This window comes from Nipponia nippon, unplaced genomic scaffold, assembly GCF_047370975.1.
Source record: "Nipponia nippon isolate SJK-2023a ecotype South Korea unplaced genomic scaffold, ASM4737097v1 scaffold_18, whole genome shotgun sequence".
NCBI lineage: Eukaryota > Metazoa > Chordata > Aves > Pelecaniformes > Threskiornithidae > Nipponia > Nipponia nippon.
In genome coordinates this window covers 793195-798590 of record NW_028262334.1, presented here as the reverse complement: position 1 = coordinate 798590, position 5396 = coordinate 793195, and the positions used below count along the sequence as shown (strand labels likewise).

Here is a 5396-nt window from a genome sequence, read left to right as displayed (position 1 = left end):
GTAGTTTATGTTGAAATCAGTCAGAGCCTGGTCCCTGGTTTTAGGTGAGAAAGGGCAGGGCCAGAGCAGGGCATCATGAAATGCTGCTATTTATTTGATACCCTTCATAAAAGTTTGGAAAAATTATGAATAAGCCTCTTAATTCCAGCGGGTCCCACGGGCAGCTCCCTGACGGTACTGTTTATTGACTTGTGTGTCTGCCCCATCACCTCATGTCCTGCTTCTCCGAAGCACGCTGGTTTTGGGGATGGGCTGGCTATAGCAGATCCAGATGGGACAGCAGCCTCGTGTACCTGCAGTGTCTCTCCAAACATTAAAAGCCATGGTTTTTTCCCCACTGACCTCAGCACCGACTTTCCCATGTCCTCAGCAGCTTTCTAGAGCTGGAGGAATAAAGCTGACATTAACAGAAGAGTAGAATATATCTATGATCAATACTGCAAGTGAAATCTCAGCCTCTGACTTTTCTGACAATTCTAGTCATCTCCCTCCTTTCCTTTTAAATGACAACTGAGATGTTATTTACATTGTACTCAGCTGTACAAGGAAGTGGACTCTAAAAAGGAATATATTAACACCACCTGTGGAACCAAAATAGCAATCATCTGCAGAGGAAGCCAGGCTGTGGGGCTTCAGCCTGACATCTCTGTTTGGGAACAACGAACGTAAACTCTGCCCAGGCTTCAGAGCCAGGTCCCACGTTTCTGGGATAAACCCTCTGTGATGCGCAGGGAGGAGCGGCCAGGGAAGCTCTCTGGTGGCAAACTCTGCAGCCAGGGTCCCGCTGTGCACGGGGGTGCTCATCCCCCAGGCTGGACACTGGGGATGACATGGTCTGTTGCACACTCAAACCAAACCGTGCCATAGACATTTTCTCTGCATGGTTTTTACCCCAAGGGCTTGAACTCAGAGCCCTGAAGCCCCTCCAGCTCTGCTGGAGCTGCTGCTCTCCAGGGCTGAAGGCAGCAGACAAATTCATTAGTGCAGTTTCAAGAGATTCCTCAGACTTTTACAATGACTTGGAACAAAAGGATGTAATCAGTGTTTGGGATGTTCAAAAGAGTAAATGCAGGCTCTGTCTATGCAAGGAGAAATGTGGGATAAAAGATACAGAAAAGCTCAGGGACAGGCTCATGCTCCAGGCTTTGTAAAAAAAACCCTACTTGCCTGGTCCTGAAGTAACCATGCCTTCTCTTCTGTGCAGGTCTTCCAGGACACCTTTATCTTCAATGGGCTACAGAGGGACATTTTGACATGTTGTCTTTCCAATTAATTATTTCCCATGGAGGACAATATGGCTGCCATTACTATTTTCACTTTGCATCTATCTAATGCTGAGTCTGATATGATTTAAGATCAACTGGCTCCATCCTCCCCAGGACTGCTCCACACGGTCCCAGCCAGGCAGCAGGCAGGGTCGGTGTCTCTGTGATTCAGAGAGAAGCTCAAAAGGCTTTCCAGCCAGGATCCTTCTCCCCTGAGAAACATCACAGCATCCCCTGAGACCCCCGTGAGCTACAACGATGGCCTTAGGGTCAGAAACCCCCCTCCTGCATTGGGCAGGTCCCAGAGGATTCAGCTTCTGGCAGAGCAATTCATCCAGCTCTAGAGAAGAGGAGGCTCTTGGAAGCAGTAACCTGAGATATCGGCACCAGAGAGTGGTTCCTGCCCCTGTCTGAGCTCACCTGCAGCTCCCTCACCTCCTCATGACTTCCAGTTTGGGTTTCCAATGCTGCAGAACTTCCCTTGCAAAGAACGACTGTAAACGTTCACAAAATCCTTACAACAATTGACACCTTGCAGCCACGCTGGAAATGTGGTTTTCCACCATTTCTGCTATCTGCAGCAAGAGTAAATTCACAGACAAATTCATAACCCTGGATTCTTTTGAAAATTCTCCAAATAGAGATTTAAAAATGCATGGTTTTGCTCAAGATCACCCTGTTTGTGTTGGTATGAGGCCAAAATCCATGAAAAATAGCATGTATGCCAAAAAAATCAATTTTATATAATAAATACAGATCATTTGGATGTTTCTTGCCAAAAACAATGCAAACATATACATCCTTCATGATTCTTATCAGGAGCACAGCTGAATCTTTAATACACTCTACTGACAAGCTACTAAAAGGCAAGAACATGCTGTTTAACCACCACTGATCAATGGTTAAAGTGTCTTCATTTCCATGCACTACAATGGCTTTTAACACTCAAAATTGTGAAATTCAGGTAATTGCAAAAATGAATAAACCAAAACCCAAAGATTCATTCTAAGCAAAACCCTATTTTTAATGAAGAAACATAGGATCTGGTAGCAAAATATACATATATCTGGCAGCACTAAAATTGCTTTATGTTGCTGCAAAAATGTTTACCAAGGAGTAGCTGGTCTGAGTTCTACATTCCCAACGATCTCATGTATTTAAGGTACACAAGCATGTCAGGGCACTCTGTAGCATCCTATGCCATTTTCTGGAACACAAAAATGTTGCTGCAAATAGTTTAAATTCTCTATTACAACCTAGGTGGAATAAATAAAATATTCCATCTGCCTAATGTGACATGCAGATCAGACCCCTGTGGGTAATACTGGAGTTTGCAAAGGTGCATATGGGATGCTCCAGCAAATTTAATAAATGTAAAGAAGGTTGTTTTATTTTTTAAAATAACCTTTATGTTATCCTTGCTATAAATTATGTAAGAAGATGCTATTGAAAATGTGACACACATGCTCACACACATACACAGGGGAAAGCCAGCACTCAGCCCTACGGAATTGTACCAGGCGCTGCAGAAGATCCCTCTGTTTGCAGTCGCTCAGACCTGGCTGCAGCAGAAACAGGGTCAGCGCTCCAGACGCCCGGCTCTGCAAGGACTGCGCTTCCCCACCTGCCCACACTCCGCTGAGCTGTGCAAGGAGACACTTTGTTTAAGGTATGAAACGCGCTGTTTTGTTTCACGGCTGGCATTTGCAGGCTGTGGCCGGGACACAGCCTCCGAAGACTGCAGAGCTGCTCGCTAAGGCCCTTCTAATACCATAGCAATTCCTATTTATACCTCTCCTTCAGTAAAACGTCCCTTGGGCTGTTGTTCACACTGCGTGCTTGCTGTGCACCTCCGAAAGCCCCCACCGCTCCCTTCCCCTCCGGAGGCGGCCGACCCCCGATCCCAGGCTGTTCCACTCTTGCTGTGCTTGAACTTCCCAGGAGGACAGAGGCTGCTGCACGCGGGGTTGCACCGGGGGTGGTGCAGGTACACGACCTGGCTCTGCTCCATTCCAACACCGGTGATCTACTGCATGCATCGGTGTACTCTCAGTGTATGAATTACGGGTCTCAGAAATGTACACACCAAACTTAGGTACTGTTTGGAAATAGAGGCTTCTCCACTCCATTTAAAATGCCCAAATTACAATCTCTAATACTGAACAAAACCCCTCTTCAGTGCATCAGTGCCTGTATGGCTGTTCCTGTGTTGTACAGAGGAGCTGAAGGTACAGGATATAATTTCAGTTCATCTCCAGAAACTCAGATAAAATACAAACATGTAACTATATTAAGCAGCACCTTTTGACTGTGCTTACGCAAAGCAGCCTCTGGTGTGGTTCAAGGCTGACAGTGCACACATGCAGAAAGCAAGAGACCATGCTCCGTCCTGAAACCCCCCGGCTCACCACCATGTACCCTGTCGGGAAGGGGGCTTCTCCCCAAGCATCCTATTGCCAGCAGGCAGCAGAGAAAACAGCGGTAATGAAAGCCCCAGAGCTTGTCCTGGTCAATGCCCGTGTCGGGGGCAGGCTGCTCTGTGTCTCCCCTGTTGCAGCGGTTTCCCCAGCACTGTGAGGTGGGGAGGCTCGGGGGTGCAGCCTGAACCAACACGGCTCCTGCCATTTCCCAGAGTTTCACAAACCTGTGTTTTCTGCAGCATCTCACATGTTGATTCCTCACCTGAAAAGCTGGCGATGCTGAAAGGGCCTGGCTTGAAGTCCTTTTAATTCACCTGCAGAGGATGTCCATTGAGGTCCAAGCACTGGAGCTACACCCTGACCTGACCTGGCTCAGGCATGCATTTTCCCTATATCTCCCACTCCTGGTGACTCCCTGCAGCAGGAACACGCGCAGGGACAAGGGCACCTCAGGTACTAATTTCCTCTAGCTTTCTGGGGGGAAATAAATAAATAAATAAATAAATAAATAAATAAGGATTATTTTTCCAGAGTTGAAAACATTGTACTGAGAAATTATTTCCTCTCAATCTGGGAAAATTAAATGGTCTTCCCCACCACTGCCCGGCTGGGGCAGTGCTGTGTGTCGTCCCCCTCCCTGCACCGCTGACTGGTGGGTAGCTCCTTCTGTGCAAGCGGAGCTGAAGAAGCCATTTGAACACAGCTCCGGGTAGTTTCAGTCTTTTTTTTCCTTCTTTTTTAAAGCATCACTAATGGTTGGAGAGGCTGCATTTCACAGCAAAGTTTGCAAGAACTATAAGGGAGCATGTAACTGCTGGTGGTGGTGCCTAATGAAGTGTGTTTGAAATATTGAAGTATATGGTAAACCATTATGTAAATTAAATTCATTGATAGCTCTGCTATGAAATCGCTCTGGTAGCAGAATAGTAGATAAACATGGAGCTTAGAAGGTGTCATTTATTCATCCTTAAAATGGCTCCAAGTTTCTAGTGATTCATTATCATCCAGCAGAAAACAAAGAGAACATTAGTTCTAAACGCAAAAGAAAGCCTCTCGGATTCTGCAAACATCCATGCCATGGTGAGGTTTTCAGATGCTGTGACTCTTGCCATACCAGGTCTTTCTCTTCTCCTCTGCAGGTCCTGCCTTTTCCAGCTGCAAGGGAAAATTCATCCTAAGGCTCACCAAGCCCAGGAGGGACTAGAGGAGTACGTGCGGGAAGAGGATAAAGCGTAAGACCAAAGGTTCCTGCCGCTGCCCGTTGCTGGCGTTTGCTTCTTGGCGACCAGCACGATCAACACCTGAAGATGGAAATGGTGTTTGCTGTGCTCTCTCCGCTGTCATCCCCTGCTTCACAGCTTCTCCCAGGCAGCGACCGTGCAGCATCAATGCTGGTTGGCTTCCTGCTTCTAGTGAAGACACGTGAAGGAAGGCTGGGCCAGCCCTTTCCGCTGTGGCCATGGTAGTTTATACATTCATCATTTCTGGCATTACCTGAATCTTTGTAAAGAATTGCAGGTAAAGATGTTCCTGCAGGGCTCTGCTGCAGAGCAACGGCTGGGGGCACGGATCAGGGCGTCCCACCGGGGAGCCTGGGGTGAGCCACCAGGGCCGCAAGCAGGACATCACCACCATGACTGTCCCCATGGCCCTGTAAGCCTAGTGCGGGCGCATGATGCCCCTGGCCACGGGAGCAGGGTGGACGCTGGCG

At 47.6% G+C, this 5396-nt stretch overlaps 1 long non-coding RNA gene across 1 annotated transcript; it reads left to right on the top strand.

The window, feature by feature from the left end:
- Window positions 1–2318: 2318 nt before the first annotated feature.
- Window positions 2319–5128, top strand: LOC148056049 (uncharacterized). Its single transcript, XR_015704112.1, has 3 exons — window positions 2319–2934; window positions 3925–4138; window positions 4825–5128. It is a non-coding gene; the product is annotated as an uncharacterized LOC148056049 (long non-coding RNA).
- The last annotated feature ends 268 nt before the right edge of the window (window positions 5129–5396 follow it).